Source organism: Protopterus annectens, chromosome 17.part0 (genome assembly GCF_019279795.1).
Source record: "Protopterus annectens isolate FY-2018-M chromosome 17.part0, PAN1.0, whole genome shotgun sequence".
Classification (NCBI taxonomy): Eukaryota; Metazoa; Chordata; order Ceratodontiformes; family Protopteridae; genus Protopterus; species Protopterus annectens.
In genome coordinates, this window is record NC_056751.1 from 279,074,595 (window position 1) to 279,099,984 (window position 25,390).

Below are 25,390 nucleotides of genomic sequence, written 5' to 3' on the forward strand. Positions count from 1 at the left end.
AGAAAGAGTATATCAATACTTTTAAACAAATGAATTAAGTATGTGATTGGCTATGTGCAGAAAAGGGCAGAATTACAAATGAGTAACCCTCTGTACACTGCTCTCCTTCGCATTTGAAGGATATGTGGTATTGTTCAGTACTGTCCACTACTCTAGTGACCCCTTCTGAATATTAGAGTGCCGAACTTGTCCTTGATGTTAATAAGTTGTTAGGATTAGATGACTGCTCCCCTCTCAAATATAGTAAAAAATACTTCCTGGCAGGGTTTCTGATCTCTGCATGTATAGCATTTCAAAATGGCATTTCTACAGTAAATTAAGGCTGAATCAATCTTCTACTGTTGGTGGTTCCATCAGGTGATAATAAGCTGTAATTCTCAACCCAAGGTTTTGGGTTATATGGGAATTAAATAGCATTTCCTCAGAACATTTGCCCAAAAAATTCCCACTATAGCTCAGTAGGCCAGAACATATTCATGACATGCTGATAGTGAAAGGTGGCAAAATGGATTCACCAGTTTAGATTATTTAGAATCATTTTTTTTACATGCAATAATCAACTGTCAGTTAATTGTTTTTATTTTACTTGTGTGTGTTTATATATGTGTATATCATAGATAATTCTCTACAGAGATTTAATAAATATGAAAAAATTAGAAGCCCAGTCTGCAATTTGTGTAAGCCTCAAACATATTCAGGGTTTAAATAAGTTAAAATTGCTCTTGGAAATTCTGAATTCAGATACTGACGTAACAATGTAATTATTTCACTTTCTAAAACTATATGGATTTTAGCTAAAAGCAAAATCTTAATAGTATCTTAATAAACCATTCTTAATTTACAACTGCTAAATAAGTGTGCATTCTGTCCGGTTTCATCTAGAAATCCCAAGAAACAGCAGTGAGAGGAAAAGAAGCTGAGAGCTGACCTGACCAAAGCGTCATACACACACACACATGCACACCCACATATGTGAGCAAAAACACCTGATGTTGACTGCCAAAATGTCAATGTCAAAACACTGAAAAAAACAAAACACCAGTACAAGTACTGAAAGTCAACATCAGCACACGCAAAACCTAAAAAAAAAACTTAAAAAAATAAATAAATATATCATTTTTTGCAGGGGGCTGTGTCCCCACACCAGCTGCTAATTATATATATTAACTCAGAGATTAACAAACATCAGGTAAGGATAAATTTTCCAACTGTGGAAACTGTGCAGTGTCACACATCTGTTGACTAAACAGGTGCCGACCTAACACACTAACCGAGCTCATTTTCATTAGGCTAAGCAGACTTTTAAAGTGATTACTTTTTAAGAACTTGGTGTACAATGAAGATATCCCACTGTACAGCTGCTTGCAGCTGTTGGTTTGCAGTTTAATTGTGCAGTAATTTATATCTGTGCTCTTGAAAAATACAATTCCTAATTTATAGTTAGTATAGTGTTATTTTAGTTGTACTTAAGTTACCTTTGAATTAACTAACTGGTTTCATTTGAACAAAAATATGAAAAAGGGGTGAATGACCAGCTACAAATTATGGTAAAAGGCAGAGCACAAGAGAAATTGGATGGAAAGGTTGGCAAAGTAGGCAGAGAACTGGTAAAAAGGTGCAAACAGGACAACAAAGAGGTGAGGGCACTGGATAAGATGAAAGACATTTGGCAGAAAAGCATAAGAAGGTCAAAAAGATTCCATAGGTACACAACAAAACATGAGTAGCCAAAGAGCTGACATGGTCAGAAGAAATGGAATAAAGCACAATGAATGGAAACTTCACCACAGTCTTCATAAAGAAAAAACTGTGTTAGTATGGATGTAAGGCAGACTGTGAAGGAAATGTTGACAGACACAAGGGGAGATCAGGAGGAGCTACAGTGGTAACCAGTTTCTTTAAAGGAAGATAAAACACAGAGTAGCTGGACTGCATCTAGGATCTTCAGGAATCTGGCAAATGTGCTACTGGATCCCTTGTCTGATATCTTTACCAAACCCCACTTTATCGGCCTGGATTTGTCCATAACAGACTTAAAAAGTAAAAAGTCATGGACATTCAGAACTGCCATATAGCTGAACCAAAATGATGTCCTTAAGAGGTCATTTGCATATATCCCATGTTACCTCCAGTGGAAGAGGTTTTAAGGAATCACACAGTGGAAAGTCTAGTTTGGCTAGGTTTTTCTTTTAGATATGTATAGTATCACAATTCTTCTGGCTGGACCATATTTACAGAGAAACACAAAAGACACGCAAGTGCGACAAGGTGCATGGACCATACCAACTGAACCATAAACACAAAAATTGTCCAGCACCAAGGAGGTGAGAAGAATATACAATCCTTTATTATGGCAACTCCAAAAATAAGAGCAAACTGGTTTCGGCAATAGTAATGCCTTCTTCAGTGCTGTAACACACAAAAATAACAGTTCATTTAAATACTAGAACACATAAGAGTCATCTTCCGATCATACCAAATTTAACTAAGCTCATTAAGGCCAGGCTTAAACAAAGCACCCAGCCTAACAATCCAACTTGATTCTTTTTATTCAAAATGGTGGTATGCCATCCTGCTTTACACATCTTATTGCCCTGGACTTTATCTATAATAGTGAAATTAAATCGAGCAGTGGTGTGGGTCATTGTATGCTTAAGTAATGAATTGGACATTCTTTTATTTCTAATGTCACTGAGGTGTTCAGTTATACGAAACCCCAGTGGCCAAGATGTTTGTACCACATAAAAAGCGGAAGAAAAACAGGTTGCTAAATATATTACCCAGTCACTGCTACAATTTCCAAAAGACCTGATCTGATATATCTTAGAGGTATTGCTGCTGGTGAATTCTTTAGTCTTTGAAACATATGCACATGCAGAGCAGTGACTACAAGAAATACTACCCACCAATTTGTCACCAAATAATGTGACCTGCTGTGTGCTGGAGGGGGACAAATGTTTATAATTTGTAAAATGAGAGTTAAGTGTGAGGACCTCTGCGATATGAGAATAAACATTGAGATGATAATAGTTCAGATAATCTTTCATTGGCCATCAACATGTCCCAATGGTTGTCAATAATCTGTCTAAAAGTATTGATGTTGCGTCCAAAAGAGGTGACCAGGCATATGGGTTGAGCTGGATGTGTGTCCAAATTGTTAGGGGCATGTTGATACTCCAAAAGATTGGATCTAGATTGTTCTGAGGCAAATGAACAAGCCTTATTTATGCTATAAGCATTATAGCCCCTACTGAGAAACATACTGACTAGATCATGTTGTAATGAAAATGCATGCTCAGTAGAGCAGATGCGTTTAATCCACAAAAACTGGGACTTGGGGATGTTGTGGATGATGACTTGTTGCATGAAGCAGGGTTTTAAATTGTAGAAATTTGCAGAATACCTCTGTTCTAAGCATGCGATCACTCTCCTGGATGACACTCACATCCAAAAAGGTAATTCTATTGTAATCCCAATTCAATGTAAAGTGAATGCCCCACTTGTTGTCATTTAAATATTGTACGAATTCTTGTACATATATCACATCTCCTCTCCACACCATCCAACAATCATGCAAGTACTGCCGCCAAATATCCAATTCATCCAAATATATTGTGGCTGGCATCATAAATAAGGTGTTCTTCAATGTACCCCATAAACAAATCAGCATAGATGGTGGCAAAAGAGGCCCACATAGCAGTCCCTTTAACTTTCCAATACCATTTCCCATGGAAATAGAAAACATTCTTTGTTAAAACATGTTCATTAAGACAAATTAATAAGGTGTTAAACCTGGAAGTGTATATATCAGCTCTCTCCAACCAAAAACGAATGGCTTCTAGACCAGCCCGATGGGGAATATTGGTATATAAGGAGGTGACATCCAATGTACATATCAGCCAACCAGGATCCAATTGAGTATTACTGATGATCTGAAACTGAGTAGTATCTTTAATACTTGCTCTCACCATAAGTAGTAGTGGTTGTAGATATTTAGTCAAAAAGGCCGATAGAGATTCTGTAAGAGACCCCCGGCCCGATACGATTGGTCTCCCTAGTGGTTGGGTTGGATGTTTATGAATCTCGGGGAGTAAATATAAGTATTGGGATTTTTGGTCGGGTACAGTAAGTTGAAACCCCTCTTTTTGACGAATAATACCTTCCTCCTGGGCCAGTTTCAAAAATTAATCGATCTCTTTTTTACATTTCAAAGTTGAATCCATTGGCATGTGCATATAGAATTGGCCATTGGATGGCTGTCTTTTCTACCTCAGCTAGATACATAGACCAGTCCATGACGACAACCGCCCACCCTTTATCTGCTCGTAAAATTACCAAGTCATGTTTGTTACTAAGTTTGGTGAGAACCTGCTGTTCCTGTTTGGTAAGATTGTGTTTGATGTTACTGTGTACATTTTTATTAAAATGTAGATCTTTGAGAACACAATCTTTAAATATTGAGACATGTTTATCCATGGGTGGCATGGAATTGGATTTACGAAAGTGGAAACCAGTAGATATTTGAGCCTGGTCATTACCTGAAAAAAATAATTTCAGATTCAATACCCTACAGAATTCACTAACATCATTAACGAGTACATCTTCATTGACAAAAAAACCTGGGATAAAATTTAGACCCTTGTTGAGTAGGTTTATTTCAATATCAGACAAAGCCTGAGTAGATATATTGTGCACATTATTGATAACATTTAGTGGGGTAGAATCATGTCCAGAAGTTGTTGAACAGTGCCTACTTGTTTAATGTTTTCTATCCCTCTGTGCCTCTTCCTCCCAAAGGGTCAGTACTAGGCCTTCTCTTAGCAGTAGGTAACTCCTGGGTGGAAGTCAATTCTATATCAGTAGCAGATGAAGATTCGTCTCCTGATGTACAGCTATGACCATTCCTCTTATTACTCAATATTGACCTGCGTCTTTTCCTTTTGATGACTTGTTTATTGTACCCTTGATCCTGGAATCTGACATTCTTTTGTGTACCAAAATGTTTCCCTCTATCATAATCTGAAATGTCACGATTACACTTCTGAGTCTTTTTCTTTTTTAATTGCTGTTCTAAAACAGATAGATCTTTGGCCAATAAATTAAGATGTTTAATAAAAAAAGGTTCCTCTTCATAACATTTGACCTCATCACAATTATGTCTGACCTCTCCAATACATTGATCAATAGTTCTTTCATAATATGAAATAAGAGCATCTATGAAAGCCATAGATGCCTTGTGCTGGGCCTGAACCCAGTCCTGTGATAACCTGTCATCCACCTGGCTCACTAAAGGTTGAATCCAAACCTTTAGTCCGCGTGGGGTAATGTCTTTGAATTTTTAGGCCTTGAAATTTTCAGATGCCAAATATTGGACCTCAGGTCCTCATATTTTTCGTGAGTTTCTGAAAGGGTGTGCCACAAATGCTGTCAGGGTTTGTAACACCCATAGTGGAATTACCTAAACCTAGTTGTCTCAACCCAAAATCTTCCAAACCATCCCTGCCTGCAGAGAAGCCCTCCAATAATTTGAAGAGATACATCTTGTTAATCCCTTATATATTGCAAACTGGGTTATTGATACAATCAAAACGTCCTATAACAAGCAATAAACAATTCAAATGTGATTGCTAAATGTATCCCTTAAACCAGCACAAAAATTGGAAAAAAGATGCTAGAAGGGGTGAAAAAATATCAATTAAAGTCAAACATATAGCCTAGTTCACATAACTGAAAGGTTGATAATATCAGGGAAGCTGAATGTCCACGTTATCCCTAGGCACATAAAGAAGTAACTGCCAATGATGGACTCCGTTAACTCAATGTGTATATATTCAAAAGCACCACTAATATAGGTACCAATCACCAAAGCTGCACCAGAAATTCAATTTGTATAGAGGGTAAGCCCCCGATAAACTGAATACCCCTTACACACAAATAAAAGAAATGGAGCTGCTAAAGGCCAAAATCTGACAGTCTTAATTAGAGAATATAATGGCCGACCTTTGTCTCTGCCATTAATAATAGGGGAAAACACAACAGTTCGCTCCAAGTATTAAGGCTATTTAGCATTCTCTTGGTTGACTTCCGTCACTACCTAAAGGAATTGCAAGCAATTACTGTGCCAATGCCCAGCCAGTCTGTTAGCTTAACTATAATGGAAGAACCCCTTAAAGGCAGCAATACAATAAAGGATGTATATGCACAAAATCAGTACGTCCCAATTAGCAATGCCTGAAAAAAACAATTAAATATTATTCAGACCCAAGCTATGTGAATGGCTATACTGTACATGCAAAAAATATAAAACAACAACAGTTTAGGCCCCATTATTACAGTCAAGAGCCTAATTACAACATATAATATAGACTCAGATATCCAAGTATTTGAAAAAACATAAGTCCAAGTCCAATTGAGTCCAAGAATTTCGTATATGTTTGTACAATAGCCCCACTAATATTGGTGCCAATCACCAAAGCACAGGGTATCTATCCAACAGCCGGGTCCACCTTTAGCACCAAAATCAAGGCATAAATGTTATACACTTGAATATAGAGCCCAAATGCAAGAAAATAAATTCTCAAGTTACAGTACCTGTATGGAATTACTTGAAACCAACATTAGGACAATTAGAGGCTGGGACCATAAATAATCCTATGAGTAATGAAATAAGGTTCATGCTGCTAATACAAAGTTAGTACCAAACACTGTTCCTAAACAGGTCCAATGGCCGACCTTCGTCCCCGCTGATGAAAAACAGCTAGTTGTAGAAATAAGGGCTGTAGAGCATTCTCCAGGTTGACCTTCATCACTACCTAGTACAGAGTTTCCAAACAAATGTCATCCAAAAGCCAATATGCACTTCTCTTGGTTAGCAAAGAAAATGACCCCTTAATAGCAGCAGAAAATGGAATCCAAAAACGGGTTCATCACAGTCTTCATTAACCACCAGCATATGGTGTGCAAAAATCCCCTAAACATCCAGAAGGCTCTTTAGTAAGAAAAACAGAACACAAGCTTGAAACGGCACATATTCATGTCTAGCAAGCCTCATTTGTCGTTGAAGAATCCAAAACAACCAATGAACAAACCGGTAGAGGCTGTGTGTCCTGAAACAAAACACCGCTTAATATAGGGTGTATAAGCAGCTGCCACAAAGCTGTAAATGTAGTAAAGCAATGTTTAGCTGAAAACACCAGATGCCTCACCGGTACATAAAGCACAGCATTCTTATCCGAGTAAGTCCAGACAATAAGATGGCAGGATATAAATAAGACTTTGTAAAATCCACAAATTAATACAAAATGGAGTAAATGCCAGTAATGTAGAAAATGTTCGCCAGGAGTCAACAGCATGAATGAATCCAGCAGAGAAACACAAAAGACACGCAAGTACGACAAGGAGCATGGACCATACCAACTGAACCATAAACACAAAACAGGATTGAATATTCTTCTAAACTCCTTGGTGCTGGACAACTTTTTGCGTTTATGGTATTGGACTTACTTAATCTCTAACTAAGAGTGTCAGATTTTGACCTTTAGCAGATCCATTTCTTTTATTTGCATGTAAGGGGTATTCAGTTAATCGGGGGCTTACCCTCTATACAAATTGAATTTCTGATGCAGCTCTGGTGGCACCTATATTAGTGATGCTTTTGAATATATAACACATTGAGTTAATGGAGTCTAGCTTTGGCAGTTACTTCTTTATACTTCTTTATATGTCTAGGGATAACTTGGACATTCAGCTTCCCTGATGTCATTAACCTTTCAATTATGTGAACTAGGCTATATGTTTGAATTTAATTGATACATTTTTTAAATCCTTCTAGTGTCTTTTTTTCCATTTATGTGCTGGTTTAAGGGACACATTTAGCAATCACATTTGAATTGTTCATTGCTTGTTATAGGAAGTTTTGAATGTATCAATAACCCAGTTTGCAATATATAGGGGATTAACAAGATGGATCTTTCCAAATTATTGGAGGACCTCTCTGCAGAAGGGGATGATTTGGAAGATTTTGGATTGAGACAACTGGGTTTAGATAATTCCACTATGGCTGTTACAGACCTTGACAGCATTTGTAGCACACTCTTTCAGAAACTCGTTAAAAATATGAGGACCCTGAGGTCCAATATTTGGCATCTGAAACTTTTCAAGGCCTACAAATTCAAAGACATAACCCCACATGGACTAAGGGTTTGGATTCATCCTTTAGTGAGCCAGGTGGATGACAGGTTATCACAGGATTGTGTTAAGGCCCAGCACATGGCATCAATGGCTTTCGTAGATGCTCTTATTTCGTATTATGAGAGAACTATTGATCAATGTATTGGGTAAGTCAGACATAATTGTGATGAGGTCAAATGTTATGAAGGGGAACCTTTTTTATTAAACATCTTAATTTATTGGCCAAAGATCTATCTGTTTTAGAACAGCAATTAAAAAAGAAAAAGATGCAGAAGTTTAATCATGACAATTCAGATTATGATAGAGGGAAACCTTTTGGTACACAAAAGATGTCAAATTCCAGTATCAAGGGTGCAATAAACAAGTCGGCAAAAGGAAAAGACCCAGGTCAATATTGAGTAATAAGAGGAATGGTCATAGCTGTACCTCAGGAGACTAATCTTCATCTGCTACTGATATAGACTTGACTTTCACCCAGGAGTTACCTACTGCTAAGAGAAGGCCCAGTACTGACCCTTTAGGAGGAAGAGGCACAGAGGGGGGTAGAAAACATTGAACAAGTAGGCAGAGTTCAACAACTTCTGGACATGATTCTACCCCACTAAATGTTATCAATAATGTGCACAATATATCTACTCAGGCTTTGTCTGATATTGAAATAAACCTACTCAACAAGGGTCTAAATTTTGTACCAGGTTTTTTTTGTCAATGAAGATGTACTCGTTAATGATGTTAGTGAATTTTGTAGAGTATTGAATCTGAAATTATATTTTTCAGGTAATGACCAGACTCAAAGATCTACTGGTTTCCACTTTCGTAAATCCAATTTTATGCCATCCATGGATAAACATGTCTCAATATTTAAAGATTGTGTTCTCAAAGATCTACATTTTAATAAAAATGTACACAGTAACATCAAACACAATCTTACCAAACAGGAACAACAGGCTCTGACCAAACTTAGTAACAAACATGACTTGGTAATTTTACCAGCAGATAAAGAGGGGGGGGGTTGTCATCATGGATTGGTCTATGTATCTAGCTGAGGCAAAAAGACAACTATCCAATGGCCAATTCTATATGCACATGCCACTGGATCCAACTTTCAAATTTAAAAAAGAGATTGATCAATTTTTGAAACTGCTCCAGGAGGAAGGTATCATTAGTCAAAAAGTGGGGTTTCAACTTACTGTACCTAACCCACAATCCCAATACTTATATTTACTGCTCAAAATTGATAAGCATCCAACCGAACCACCAGGAAGACCAATCGTATCAAGCAGGGGGTCTCTTACAGAACCTCTATCGCCCTTTTTGACTAAATATCTAGAACCATTACTACCTATGGTGGGAGCAAGGATTAAAGATACTACACAGTTTCTTCAGATCATCAGTAATACTCAGTTGGATCCTGGTTGGCTGATATGTACATTGGACGTCACCTCCTTATATACCATATTCCCCACTGGGCTGGTCTAGAAGCCATTCATTTTTGGTTGGATAGAGCTGATTTATACACTCCCGGGTTTAACACCTTATTAATTTGTCTTACTGAACATGTTTTAACAAAAATGTTTTCTATTTCCATGGGAAATGCTATTGGCAAGATAGAGGGACTGCTATGTGGGCCACTTTTGTCACCATCTATGCTGATTTGTTTATGGGGTACATTGAAGAACACCTTATTTATGATACCAGCCACAATATATTTGGATGAATTGGATATTTGGTGGCAGTACTTGGATGTTTGTTGGATGGTGTGGAGAGGAGATGTGATAAATGTACAAGAATCCATACAATATTTAAATGACAACAAGTGGGGCATTCACTTTACATTGAATTGGGATTACAATAGAATTACCTTTTTGGATGCGCGTGTCATCTGGGAGAGTGGTCACATGCTTAGAACAGAGGTATTCCGCAAATTTCCCCAATTCAATACCCTGCTTCATGCAACAGGTCATCATCCTCGACACATCATCCACAACATCACCAAGTCCTAGTTTTTGTGGATTAAACTCATCTGCTCCACTAAGCACGCATTTTCATTACAACAGGATCTAGTCAATAGGTTTCTCAGTAGGGGCTATAATGCTTATAACATAAATAAGGCTTGTTCATTTGCCTCAGAACAATCTAGATCCAACCTTTTGGAGTATCAACATGCCCCTAATAATTCGGACAACCATCCAGCTCAACCCATACTCCTGGTCATGACTTTTGGATACAACATCAATACTTTTAGACAGATTATTGACAACCATTGGGACATATTGATGGCCAATGAAAGACTATCTGAACTATTATCATCTCAATGTTTATTCTCATATCGTCCCCCTCCAACACACAGCAGGTCACATTATTTGGTGACAAATCGGTGGGTAGTATTTCTTGTGGTCACTGCTCTGCATGTGCATATGTTTCAAAGACTAAATAATTCACCAGCGGCAATACCTCTAAGATATATCAGATCAGGTCTTTTGGAAATTGTAGCAGTGACTGGGTAATATATTTAGCAACCTGTTTTTCTTCCGCTTTTTATGTGGTACAAACATCTCGGCCACTGAGGTTTCGTATAACTGAACACCTCAGTGACATTAGAAATAAAAGAATGTCCAATTCATTATTTAAGCATACAGTGACCCACACCACTGCTCGATTTAATTTCACTATTATAGATAAAGTCCAGGGCAATAAGATGTGTAAAGCAGGATGGCATACCACCATTTTGAATAAAAAGAATCAAGTTGGATTGTTAGGCTGGGTGCTTTGTTTAAGCCTGGCCTTAATGAGCTTAGTTAAATTTGGTATGAACCAATCGGAAGATGACTCTTATGTGTTCTAGTATTTAAATGAACTATTATTTTTGTGTGTTACAGCACTGAAGAAGGCATTACTATTGCCAAAACCAGTTTGCTCTTATTTTTGGAGTTGCCACAATAAAGGATTGAATATTCTTCTAACCTCCTTGGTGCTGGACAATTTGTTGTGTTTATGGACCATATTTACCTCACCTATAATACCTGCATTATGTATGCATTGTATACTCTTAATCCTACTTCTTTTTAAACCTTCTTGTAAATATAGGTTATATTTTTCTTGATATCTATGTTATATCACCATATTGTATTATTTAATAAAAAAAAACAATAGGGCAAATCCAGATGCATTACAGAAGTAACAAAAACAAAAAAATAATCTGCAATTAGGAAATCATGCAGATACTGGAAACTTTATTAGAGCAACAAGCAATTCCACACCAGTACTGGAGTTGATTTTAAGTAGTAATATTCTGATAAAGCTTCCAGTATCTACATGGTTTCCTAATTGTAGCTTATTTATTGACCATGTATAATGTAGTTACACCTTTAATCTTAATTTACTGTTACTATGGGTATAACCCAGACTTCAAATGGTCAAATTTCATCAGTGCTCTAGCCCAGTAAACAAAATAAAATAAATTAATTAATAAATACATTTTTATGCCACATTTCTGTTTTATTATCTTCAGCACAATCCTTTTACTCTCTTCTATAGAATAACGCTAGGGTGTGCAAAATCAGTGTAACTGAATGCCTCTATCAATAAATATGCATCTAGGTAACAATACATGGATGGTTATTTTACATCCAGATTGAAACATGAGTAGAATTCAGCAGCTAAATCTTTGGCCAAGAATCTGTTTTGCATCTCATCTGTAAATTGCATATACAACTGAAACAAAATTGTCCTAAACATAGTTAGTCTTATCGCCCTTTGGTTAGATGGCAATTTTCAGTGAGATTAATATTGCTGAGCTAACAACAAAGAAAAAAAATAATGATTCTACTACTTATACTGTCATGGACAGCCAATATGGCAAATGGCCAGTATGCCAGAGAGCTTACAAGAGTGTAATATGGACCACCTTGCTACCATAATCAACACAAGAAAATCAAATGAGGTGCAGTGCAGATGGGAGGGTGGAATTTACACATTCATCTGATAAAGAAATCCTGTTGAAGACAAGTAAATAGCATCACATTTTTGTCACAAGGAAGATCATCCTCCAAGCTGCAGACATCTCCATTAACATAAAGAACATTCAATTTTTCCCTTTTTAACAATCTTTATCTTGTTACTGGCAGCTATGAATATGCCATAACAATTAATGTTGATGAGAGTGTAAATAAAGAACTGAAGACTAACCTTGATAAAATCCTGTCCAACACCTCAAAGCTATTTGAGGTCATTCTCCTTGGATGTTTCAGTTTTGACATTTGATAAAGTTCAGGTCTTTTTGAATTTCACCTTCAGGAAGGGCGTGAAGGAAAGACAATGTCTAATGTCTTATTTACTGCTGATTAATTTTCACAGAATATAACTGTTTCCAGACAGGAAACTTTTTAACACTAATTGGAGACAACCTTAAACCAAGTACCATCAGCTTCATGTCTACCATGCTTTGAGTTTGTGACTTTAAGGATGTCTGTATCACAAGAGACATATAAGGAGCTGACGACTACTGTATAGACCACCATGTCTACTAAATCAAGCTGAGTCCATCCCTAACCCTATTTAAGTGTAACCTTGATCAATGGATGGGGGAACTGGAAATTCACCCCAGGTCTGGCCCACATGACTCTAATAGACAGAGATGCACAATAGTTCCCTAACATACCCCCTACATACATAATCTTTAGAAACTTCCTAACATCCCCCTCCTAATTAAATGCCCATGATACATAAGGAAACAATTGAGTTTGGTTGCACGGCTAGGCTTATAAAGGCCCAGGTAGTCGTTAGCCTAGTATATACCTATGAACATTCTAACTCAGAAATACCTAGCTTTTGATGATTTTTTAATGCATTTTAGTATGTGAATATCTAACTAAGTTGTCATCTATGGTGACTCCAAACAATTTGGTTTGGGTAACAATACTGCTGGTGAAGTAATGTGAAAGTTACTTTTAGTGATGGCATGGGACTTTGGAAAAAATAGTAATTCTGGGATTAAGTAAAAAGTTGGTTTTCCTGTACCATAGCTCAACTGAGTTGAAGGCATCGTATGCTATGGATTGTAGTTGTAGTGTGCTGTCAGACGAGTACATGAGATTTGAGTCATCTGCATACTTAATAAGGCAAGCTTGCTTAGAGAAAATGTTAAAGAGAAGTGGATCAGGAATAGAGCCTGTTTTAAATAGAAGAAAAGGAGAGAGAAAAGAGAGTCATTTGACAGATTGATATCTTTCAGATAGGTATTCAAGGGAACCATAGAAAAGCTGGATTGGAAAGGCATAGACAGGTCATTTGAGTCTGAAGTTTTGGTGTCAAGACTTCTGAGTGATCTAGGAAATGGAAGAGATACATTTTCCTTGGTCTCTAGTCTTATTAATGGTGTCAGAAAAGTTGAAGAGAGTTGTAGATTGTGCTATGGCCTGGTCAGAATCCATGTTGTGTTAGGGTTAGGAGATCATTTTGTAAGAGGTACTGAAGGAGTTGGTTATGAATACAGTTTTTCAGGATCTTACAAGGGGGGGGGGGGGCAAGATGGCAATTGGTCTCAAGTTTGAGATTTTAGAAGAGTTACCTCCTTTATGGAGGGGAATAATAAAGAATTTTTTTCCACAAGGTAGGGACATGGGAGGCTTGAATAAATCTGTTGATGATAATTGAAACTTATTATGCAATAGAACCTACAGTGAGCTTAAAGTACTCAGCAGGGAGATCATCAGCAGCACAACAGTGTTTAAGATTTGTTAGTAGCTGCCCAACATATTATATGGAGACAAGTTGGAGATTTCAGGCAAGGATGTAGGGCTAGAAGAGTTTTGAGGTTGATTACATGGTTGGGGATAGCTGGGTAAGACAGGCTATGAAGTCAAAGAAGAAAGTGTTAAATTTGGTAGCCATTTCTGATGGGGATGAGTCCAAACAGTGGTTTGGAGAAGACGGAGAGTCAGGTTGAAGAATTTTCTAAACTGAGCTCCAGAATTTTTTTGGATTTTTTTTTGTGATTGACTTGCAAGTCTGTAATACACACACACACACACACATATATATATATATATATATATATATATATATATATATATATATATATATATAGGTTTACTATTGGTTTACTATTGTTTGTGCATATGACATTCTATCGGCTGCAATGTGCCAAAAAACAGAATGTCGAACGCACAAGCAGTTTTGCACCAGATAGTGCATTTGCATAAGTGGAAATTGACTATCTGCACGGAGATCGTGGTACAGTGGGGAGTGCAAATTCATCCACATCCCCACTGTAGTGTGATCTTGGAGTTAGAATATATAAGTAGGGGGGTGTGGGGGGAGTGCAGCTCCTATACAGCTATCACATGGTGGTTTCGACAACAATGTCGAGCCAAATGCGTCGAGCATTTGGTTCGACATTGTGAAAGTTATTTTTTTTTTACTTTTGGTATTACTATTTATTTGAATAGAAAATGTTTTTAACGTTTGAATAAATAATAGTAAACTATATATATACATATATATATATATTTTTTTTTTTGTCTAAGTAAATCAGCTTCTTGGCGAGGTTACACAACTCTTTGTATAAATGTAAGGTCTGAAGGGTTTTATCTTTGTGCCATTGTTTCTATGGTATGTCATATGTTTGCATGAGAATTCTAGTTGAATGAGTCAGCCAGGGGTTGATTGAGTATTTTTACTCATCTGTTTCTGGTAGAGGCAAGACAATTTAAAATATTCATGAATATATTGCTGAATTTGTTAATGGCTTTGTCTAGGAGTAGAGTTTTAAGAAGAGACCAGTGAAAGAATTTAAGTAAATTATTGAGTGCATCAGGATAAAAGTTAAAAAGATTTTGGCTTGTTCTATATTGATGTATTTTAGCTGGTGGGTGATTTCTCTATTGGCAAATATAGCATGATGGTCACTAAGGGATTTTGGTAGTACCGCAGAGTTAGCATAATTGCTGTGGTCAAAGACAAGTATTCAGTCAAGGATACAACTTTTAAGATTTCATTTGCTGAGTCAAGTAGGAAGTTAACATCTCCTAAGATAATGGTTTCAATAGTAATATTTTAGTTGTCTAGCAAAGAATTTCTTCTAATAAGCTAATATTATTACCAGGTTGCATGCAGACACAACTTCTTATGTTTAACATTGAGAAGCGAGATAAGTAGTTCTGCATTTTGGAAGGATGGCATCTTAGTTTTGAGGGGTGAGAATGTTACACTATTATATACACTTGCAATGCCTCCCCCTTTTTTGCATAGTCATCACATTAAATTATCTTGTAGCCAGGAGATAGAATTTTTTGAATATTTTATATGGGGTTTTAGTCATGTTTCAGTAATGACAGTGATATCCAATGAGTATTGAAGAAACCATGTTTAAAGGTCTGTAAATTTCATTAGAATAGCATAAATACTAATGGATGTAAGGAGATGTTTTGTGGGTGCACAGCAGTTAGGGGTACAGGAGGGTGGAATGGATGACAGGCCCTGGTTTGGATGAATGTCACCACAAAGAGTGATTTGAGAGAAAATTGGAATGGGTTAGTTATTTTATAAAGTATATGAATTTATTCCAGGTTATATCAAAGTGAACTGAACAATTAGAAGTTTTGTATTTGTAACAGTGAAGAGGATGTACATTAAATAATTTTGGGAAAATGGGTATGTAGCAAAGTTTAGCCTGGTGTGTGTGTGTGTGTGTGTGTGTGTGTGTGTGTGTGTGTGTGTGTGTGTGTGTGTGTGTGTGTGTGTGTGTGTGTGTGTGTGTGTCTGTGTGTGCGTGTGTGTGTGTCTGTGTGTGTGTGTGTCTGTGTGTGTGTGTGTGTGTGTGTGTGTGTGTCTGTGTCTGTGTCTGTGTCTGTGTGTGTGTGTGTGTGTGTGTGTGTGTGTGTGTGTGTGTGTGTGTGTGTGTGTGTGTGTGTGTGTGTGAATAAAGTGAGAGAGTACCATGGTAGGTACAAAGGTGAAAGACGTGTGGAACTGGTTTGCTGGAGATTCCAGACAAGGTGATCCTTTATTAAAGGGATGGACAAAGGTAAAATTTTAACAGGGAATAGTCATTTAGAGGAATGTAGAATGCACCATGGTGCAGCAGAGTTAAATTGTGAATTAGAGGAAGTATGTAGTATGTATTAATAGAGAGAATAATTAAGAGGGTGATGAGTATAATAAAATGTTTGTGGGTATTACATTTTTGGTCATTATTATGAAAGGAAGGCTGGATAGTGAAAAAGGACTTGCTAAGGGCATAGAATGGAATATTGTACAAGGATAAAAGAAGAACAAAAATTACAAATTGTAATGCTAGAACAGCAGAGAACAGTAAATTGAATGAAGGGCGGTAGAGAAGAATAAGTGTAGAGGCAAGATGACATAAGATTGTAAGGGTTTGGGTGAATGCTATTGGACGATGAGGTAAGTAAGCATAGATTGGTGAGGAAAGTAGGAAGAAAAGGGGATTGGATTGTGGAAGGGAAGGATATATGTGCAGTATAAATTTAGATAAGGTGTAGGTGTGAATTGGGGGTAGAGAAGGGAAACATATTTAGCCTGGGCATTGCAAAGGTGAATGGAATGGGTTGGAACCCCTCACAGGTGGAGGTGTTGACCCAAGAAAAACAATCAGTGGCAGTGGAGGTAAAGGAAGTTTAAACAGTAGTTTGTGTGCTTTTTCTTATACAATGTGAATAACTCAGCAGGACAGTGGAACCGAGAAAGTTTTAGAAAGTTGCTCATGAGTTAGAAAGCTATAGATGTCAACAATTGATTAAGAGACCAGTTGGCATAATGGTTAAGGTCTTCGGCTCCCAAGCACAACGTACAAGGTTCACTCCTGACCTCCAGTAAATGCCTGTTTGGAGTGTGCATGCCTTCCTATGCCTCTGTGGGGTTCCTCTAACCTCCAAAAAACATGCTGGGTGTCTCCATCTCAACTCACCAAAAAATGAAGCTGTTGGCAGCAGCACAGACTCTACCTTGTGCCCTGTAGGGAGAAGACTTATATAAACCATACATTTTGGGCACCTACTCTGGTGCACAGTATCCTCATGATAGGAGAACAAAGATCACAAACTATGAGCTGTGGCAGGGCTAGCCACTTGACAATGTACAATATGGCTCTAGGTGATTTGGTGGTGTTGACTAGTGTTGCCAAAATGGGAGTGAGCATTTGCCAGTGATAATGATAAGTGGGTTGAGGACCCGGCCTACTTTGACATACACCAGGGACCCATGCTAATGGTGGGAGCAGTGTATGTTCTCGTATTAGCCAGTGTGTGCCCACCATAAAGCCCAGCAGCCCTGGGTCAAAAACTATTGGCCAGCCAGTGTCCTGGGTTACCTGATATAGCTCTTTTGAGCAAAATCTGGACATAAAACCAAATCAACCATCCACACATGAACTAAGACTTGTTACACTCAATGTAGTTTCACCGAGATAATGCAATATGGAAGAGAATGAAACAATGGTAAGAAGAAGACTAGACAGCCAGTGTATCCAGGAGACAAGAGGAAGGGCAGTGCAACAAAGGCACTTGGCCTGGAATCCTGAATCTACTACTCAGGAGGAGGATAGGCTAGAAATGGTCTCAGAATTGTGGTGAAGAAGTTTCACAAGACAGTGAGTGATGCCATCAGAATTATTGACTGACTCATAGCAATCAGATTACATCCTCCAGATAAGGTCAGTATTCATAATTTCAGCCTACACCCTACAGCAGGGTTGTGATAGTGAGGAAAAGAGTGTCTTCAGTCAGCAGTTGCAGGACCTAGTAGATAAAGCAGGACAACAGGAATTGGTGTTGATAGCAGGTGACCTGAATGGACATATCAGAACAGACATAACAGGATAAGAGGACTACCTGAGTCCACATGGGTGGGGCAACAGGAATAAAGGAGAGGCCATTGCAGCCTTCTGTTTGGCAAATGACTTGATAGTAGCCAACACATGATTCAGAAAGATCACATACAAGAGTGACCAACATGCAACTCGGGTAGACTTCCTCCTAGTAAGGAAAGGGCACTGGGGTAGAACCAGTGATTGCAAAGTCACCCCCAGTGAAACAATTGGCCCACAACATAAACTACAGGTTGCCATAATCAGCTGCAAGCAATAGTCAGAGAAGACTCTAAGGTCAACTGAGACCAGGCTGAAGACCTGGAAGTTGAACAGAGAGAAAGCACAACAGTTCAAGGAATTACTCAGGACTCTAGTACCAGAAGAGAAAGTAGGTGGAATTGAAGAAGAACGGCAGCACCTTAAGAGAACATGTGTGAGGACTGGAGAACAGATATGTGGCTGAGACAGGAATGGAAATAAGGTACACAAAGACAGCTGGTGGTGGAATGCAGAAGTCCAGAAATAATCAAAAGAAAGAAGGTATGGACAAAAAAGATGGGAGATAGAAAGGATGGCCCAGGCTAGCAAGGAATACTGGTTGGCTAACAAAGAAGCTAAGAAAGGAGTTGTAATAGTAAAGAATAAGGCATGAGAGCCACTCTAGCAGCTTCTAGAAAGTAAGTCAGTAGATGGTACAAAGAAACTACATCAGGTTGCTAGGCAAAGACAGAAAGATAAAGAAGATGATCAGACACTCTTCATAAGGGATGCCATCAACAACCTGCTCACCAGTCCATGGGACATCAAATGCAGATGTAATGAGTATGTCCAGCAGCTTCTGAATGAAGAAAAACCCACAGAAGCGGTACTGCTCCAGACACAACTTAAAATGACAGAAGAGGAGGAGCTTATCATGGAAGAAGTAAGAACAACACTAAAGAAAATGAAGTCAGGGAAAGCAGCAGGCTCAAATAAGGCCAAAACAGATATGATAATCATGCTGGGTGAGATAGGGAAGAATAGTTCCTGAGGGTATTCATAGCAGTGTGGACAGAAAGGCATATTCCAGATGACTGGACAATAAGCATACTACTCATGCCAATGTACAAGAACAGAGGGAACACCCACAACTGTGGGCAGTACAGAGGTATCAAACTTATGTCACATTGCATGAAAGTTCTGGAGAGGCTGATTGATAAATAAATATGCAGAGAGGTAGAAAGTAAGATGGGTTTGACCTGTTTGGATTCAGATTATGATGCAGCACAACTGACTCGATGTTTCCAGTGAGACAGATAATTGAGAAGAAGCTACAGATGTGAAAACAGTCAAATTGGGCATTCCTAGACTTGGAGAAAGCATATGACAAAATCCCAAGAAACCTGATTTGGGCAGTTCTGCAGTGAAGTTCCAGAAACACTGGTAGAATTAGTGCAAGCTATGTACAAGGACTCCATGACTCAAGTAAGAACAGTGATTGGTCTCACAGAGGGGTTACAAGAGGGAGTGGGTGTGCATCACGGTTCAGCTCCGGGCTCACTGCTGTTCATACTGGTGATAGATTACATTAGCAAACAGGTTGGAGGGGGGGGGCAGATCAACAAAGTTGATACAGGCAGACAATGTGGTATAACAAGCAGACTATCATCAAGAAATTCAGCACAGGATACGGAAATGGAATGCAAACCTAATGGCATGAAAATGAGTACAGATAAGACATTTGTGATGGGGAAACAGAAATAGCTGAAAACTGAGATGGAAGGTAAAATAGTGGAACAGGTTAAAAGCTCCAAGTATCTGGGATGGGTGGCTGAGGAGAAGGGAAATCTGAATGAGGAGGTCAAAGCTAGAATCAGATTCACTGCAGCCAGCTGGTACAGGGTGTCAGGTGTAGTACATGACAGATGAATGTCAAAGAAGCTGAAAAGTAAAGGTGTACAAAACAGAAGTGTGATCAGTACTACTGTATGGCACAGAAACTTGGGCATAAAATGCAGAGCAGTTGAGGAAGCTAGAGATGATGGAGATTAAGTGCCTGAGATGGGTGGTAGGGTGCACACTGTGGGACAGAAGAAGAAATGAGGACATAAGAGCAGAAGCCAAAGTAAAACTGCAAAAAAAGGTCAAATAGAAAAGATTATGGTGGTTTGGGCACATGTGCAGAAAAACAGAAGACAATCTGGTGAAGATGATTTGGGACAGACAGGAAGAAGGCCAGATGAAACAAGGGCATCCAGCAAAGAGGCGGATGGACCGTGTGAGAGAAAACTTGCAACAGTCAGCTCACCGATTCAGATGCTTTTAGCAACTTACCTAGTAATACCCAAAGGTGACAATCTATTTACTGTCTACAATAAAAAATATTTTTGCAGGTTGCAAATCCCCTTACCAGAATATTTATAATTTTATGCAGAATGATACAGAAAGACAAGAAACCGATGACTTTTGATAGTCAGTGGAAAGGTCAGTGTTGCAAGCCTATTAAAGATAGAATGCTTTAGAGGAGAACAACAATGTCTGTAGATTTCTGAACAAACAAATACATATTATAGCTTTAGATCAGTTTCACAATCTGTCAGTTAGGACTTACTTAAAATGTACTCATTGCAGTTAGTAAGTTTGCTTTAAAGTTGCAGTGCATACATCATGAAGTACAGATTTAAGTAACGAATCTTAACTATACAGTATTGAACAGTAGTTTGTTTAAACAGCTGGTTTCCCAGAAAAAAAAAAGTTGAAGCCAATACAATGCAGTTTTAAACCATTAATCCGGCTACTGTGTATCAGTTAACAATTTGTCATTTTAATTGCCTTTTACTGGGATTGCACACCATAAAAAGCAGAGCTAATGCTGGTGCGCTTTAGCAGCACGTGCAATACATTTCCAGCTTCCTTAAATTCAGCACTGGGGTGTTAAAGGAGAACCTGTAATCCAGATCAGCACTGCAAATTATCCAGTCCTAACTGCCTCATAGTGACTGAATGACACACCAAACTGCTAGACCCAAAAGCCAAGTCAGACAAGTTTTGGAAAAGGTGCAGTACTACACACAGTAGCTTGTATCGGCAAAGTCCATACAGAAAAGCATGTATATAGGAATAAACTGCAGTTTACAGCAACAAAGATTACTCTTGAAATTACTTTCACATCAATGGCAGAATATAGTACCATTTAAGTATTTCAGATGCTGTTAGTCTTTTGTGGTGAAAGACTATTTTATGCTATAGAACCCACAATACAATACCAGCATTTACAAGTCAGCACATTTGAGGTATATCTCTTGCATAAAATGTACTGAAGCAGCAGTATTCACGGTGCTGTAACAATCTAAAATATCACTGTAAGCAGGCCTGTAAAAGCAACAACTTCAGTAGCAATCCAAAAAATAATAAACTGCTCTAACCAAAGAGTCCTCCCGTTACAAAAACGTGAAATTCAGTACAAGAAAACGAAGGACTCACCACGAAGATGGAAACTGACAAACCAATGTATCCAAAAGTAGTTTATTAGTAAGCGCTTTCGCGTATATAAAATACGCTTCTTCAGACAATGTTACAAAAGGAAACTGCTCAAGGTTATATAATCAACACCATTAACTAATTAAATCATTGTTCAATTAAAAACAGTCAAAAACAACCATTGTGTAAAAGCTCACCGTTGCTTTAAGCCATGCCTTTACAATGGTTGTTTTTGACTGTTTTTAATTGAACAATGATTTAATTAGTTAATGGAGTTGATTATATAACCTTGAGCAGTTTCCTTTTGTAACATTGTCTGAAGAAGCGTATTTTATATATGCGAAAGCGCTTACTAATAAACTACTTTTGGATACATTGGTTTGTCAGTTTCCATCTTCGTGGTGAGTCCTTTGTTTTCTTGTACTGAACTTCAGTAGCAATGCAATCCAAATAGCATCCATAATTAAACACCAGAATTCACAAATAAGCAATTCTGAGATACTTATGATAAAGTATATTTGCAAGTGTAAGCTGCACAAATTTAAACAAGACTACAAACAGCCAATACAAATGCATACTGTTGTAAGGATTTGAGCTATACAATGTTAAGCATGTCTGTACATGCAGCAAGTTCAGATAAACCCCAAACATAAGCAAAGTTCAGTAAATCAAGTTTAAAAGCTAAGTACAAAACACAACCTTCAGTATACAAAAGCAGATCAGTTACACAGATTTGCTTACCTTGTATGCATGCAGGGTGGGTTAGGTGGCTGTACTGACACGAAGTGTGAATGTAAAGCTGCTTGAATTCTACTGGAACAATGGGAATACATACATCGTGAATCTTCAAGGAGCCAGTCATTAACAAGGTCTATTTTTCAGGTAATTCCTGGTAAGTAAAGGAAGCCAATACAGAAAAATGTATAAGGGGACAGACCTGAGCTAGGTGTATTTCTCAGTATCAGAAACAGTTTCAATGAACTATCTACTGGGTAAGTATTACAGTGTATTCATAGAGAAAGAGTAACAGAACCCCTCACAGTTGGAAGTTCTGGCCAAAAAACAAAATCAGTGACAGTACAGCTGAGGAGAGGTTTATTAGCAGTATGAGTGGTTTTTTTCTAATATAATGTGAAGAACCCATCAGAACAGTGGAGCAGAGACAGTTTTAAAAAATTGCTCATGGGTAAGGAAGCCATACCTATCAAAATATAATGGCTTTAGCAAGCATGTAGTGCATTAAGACATGAAGTATCCTTTTTCCTATACTAGCACTGGCTGGAAGCTCAGTGGTAGAGATGGTTTTAGCAGGTTTAGTAGTGATGCCCAAAGGTGATAATCTACACACTGCCTGCACTAAAAAATATTTTCTTGCAGGCTGACACTTCAAGCTCTTTTTACACATGGACGGACGTAGCGAAAAACTCAGCCATGGAGAAATAAAATCACCACATTGAATCAAAGGAACATTTCAGCTCTTTCATTCTTTACTAAACCTTCTTCAGAAAACATAATTAAACCACAAATAATTCATCTTAAATACACCATTTAACAATGATGTCACTTTACAAACCATCCAATGAAATTCATTTACCTATTTAAATCATACACTAGGCTCATTGGTTACAAATAACCAAACACTAAGCTGGAGGGAAATATGTTCTTAAAAACACTTGCCATCTAAGTTCCTGCCACTCCGCATAGTTGTTAAACCCATCAATAAACATCTTTGTGTCTACTTTTTCAACTACTAAAAAGACAAATTTATAAAAATCATTGCAACACAAACTGTGTTTTACTAAAGCATTGTTGCTATCATGTTTTCTGATTGCTAAAACATGTTTGCATATTCTATTCAACAATTTTCTAACTGTTTTACCTATATAGTAACTGTCGCAATTTGTAAAGGAAGCTAAAATTATAATTCCTTCACTATTTAAGAGCAGATTTCCTTCCAGGTTTGAATGAGACTCTATCCATGAAAAGTCTTCTTAAATACAAGACTGTTTAAAAGTTTCAATATTGTGCACATATTTAATTTTGTTTAGGATTTATGTATATGAAAGTGTATTTTGTTTTCAGCCAGTCAGCTTAGTGTTTGGTTGTTTTTAACCAATGAGACTAGTGCGCGATTTAAATTGTTAAATGAATTGCATTGGATGATTTGTAAAGTGACATCATTTTTAAATGGTGTATTTAAGATGAATTGTTTGTGGTTTAATTATTTGTTTTCTGAAGAAGTTCTAGTAAAAGACAAAAGCACTAAAATATTCCTTTGATTCAGTGTGGTGATTTTATTGCTCTGTGGTTGAGTCTCATTATATCCAGCCATGTGGAAAAAGGGTTTGGAGTGTCAGTTCTTGATATGTATCCTTTTGCTCATTTTGTTTTATTTTTTTGCAGTCTGCAAATCTACGTAGTAGATGATGGATAATTTTATGCAAAATGTTGCAGAAAAATGGGGAAAATTACAACTTTTGATATTGAGTAGAATGGACACTGTTGGAAGCCCTGAGCAGCTATGATCCTGTGTGTGTGTGTGTGTGTGTGTGTGTGTGTGTGTGTGTGTGTGTGTGTGTGTTGGGGGAAATGTACTGATATATCTTTATATATGATACATCTTTTTTTCAGATGATTTTGCCTTTAAATATACAAAAGACTGTCAGCAAGAAGTGTAAGAAAAATGAAAATGTGAAGCCAGATGGCACTATGAGCAAACATTTAAGGTTGGATAAGAAAATCTGGTACTGAAAGTTCAAAATACATTCTGTGAATTTGAATCCATGAGAAAATTCCAGAGATCTGTCAAATGCCAACATTTATACTATCTGCATGAAGTGAGACAAGTACTGAAATGAGTAATGTACTGCGTTAGATTTCGTCATTGGGAATCTTGCCACATTATTCCTAAGTCAGCATACTACTCAGGAAGAAATCTTGACATTTTCCCAGTCTGCAGTCATACCATATAATGTAGCTACAGCACAGACATTAACTTTTAAGAACTATAAAAAAATGTTCAAGGACTGCATACCAATGTGAAAAGACATTTACAGTCATCTGTAGTGAAGTCTTTTGCAATATATTAGTCTGATCTGGCTGTTCTAAAAGAGTTATCAAGACATGACAAGAAGACCACCACTGTGTCTTATTACAAAGATAGAAACACAGAAGTTTAGCTTGAATGAAACAAGGTTGAATCTTAACCTCATCTTTTTTTTACCATCTACCTTGTAATACCCCATATCTCTTAGCAAACACTGCATTTTTATTGTAACTGACATAATGCTGCATAGATAAAGTGCTGCTTAACAGTCACCAAGAGTAAACATCCCAAGTTATTACCAAGCGTTGTCATTCAGTAATCTGAAGACTATGGCATTCCTGTACACATGAAGAGAGACCTCCAAGCTGCAGTAAATGCATCTGTTGCATGGAACTCACACTTTGACCTCAGAAAGACCACTGTTCTTTCTACCCCCTAACTTCCTTGCAAGGGCCTCCCATGTTTCAACATTTGGGGATAGACTTGGGAAGACAGTCAAACATTCACCTTCTATTCCATAACTCTGATTCTAGGCAGGAAGATGATCTATTATACCACTGTTACTTTTAGCAAACTTGTTTTGTTACATCTTTACTGAGTGCAACCTATGATGGCATAGCAGTTAACAAGGAGTCACTGTTATTGCTACACTATTTTATGGCTATGACATAGTGACCAAAAACATCATCAGAATGGTTATGAGACATACCACTAATGATTTTAGAAAATTCTCTGCATAATGTCAGAAAATCCTTTTTTTTCTGAATGCAATCTTCTCTGTAAAACAAGTCTAATGAGTGAGGCTGTGGTTTGCAGATATTAGCATCATGCACCATTTCACACCTTTCTTATATCAGAGTCTTAAA

The 25,390-nt window shown here is 37.6% G+C and overlaps 1 long non-coding RNA gene across 2 annotated transcripts in view; it reads right to left on the minus strand.

Annotated features, from left to right (window-relative positions):
• Positions 1 to 25,390, minus strand: part of LOC122791328 — a 1,134,043-nt gene that overhangs the window by 447,408 nt on the left and 661,245 nt on the right. Inside the window, exon 1 of one of the 2 annotated variants that reach the window (XR_006363135.1) lies at positions 22,220 to 22,368. The exons of the other annotated variant lie outside the window; for it this stretch is intronic. This is a non-coding gene — a long non-coding RNA (uncharacterized LOC122791328). Of the gene's footprint in view, positions 1 to 22,219; positions 22,369 to 25,390 lie in introns of those variants that run through there. 2 annotated transcript variants of the gene reach the window in all.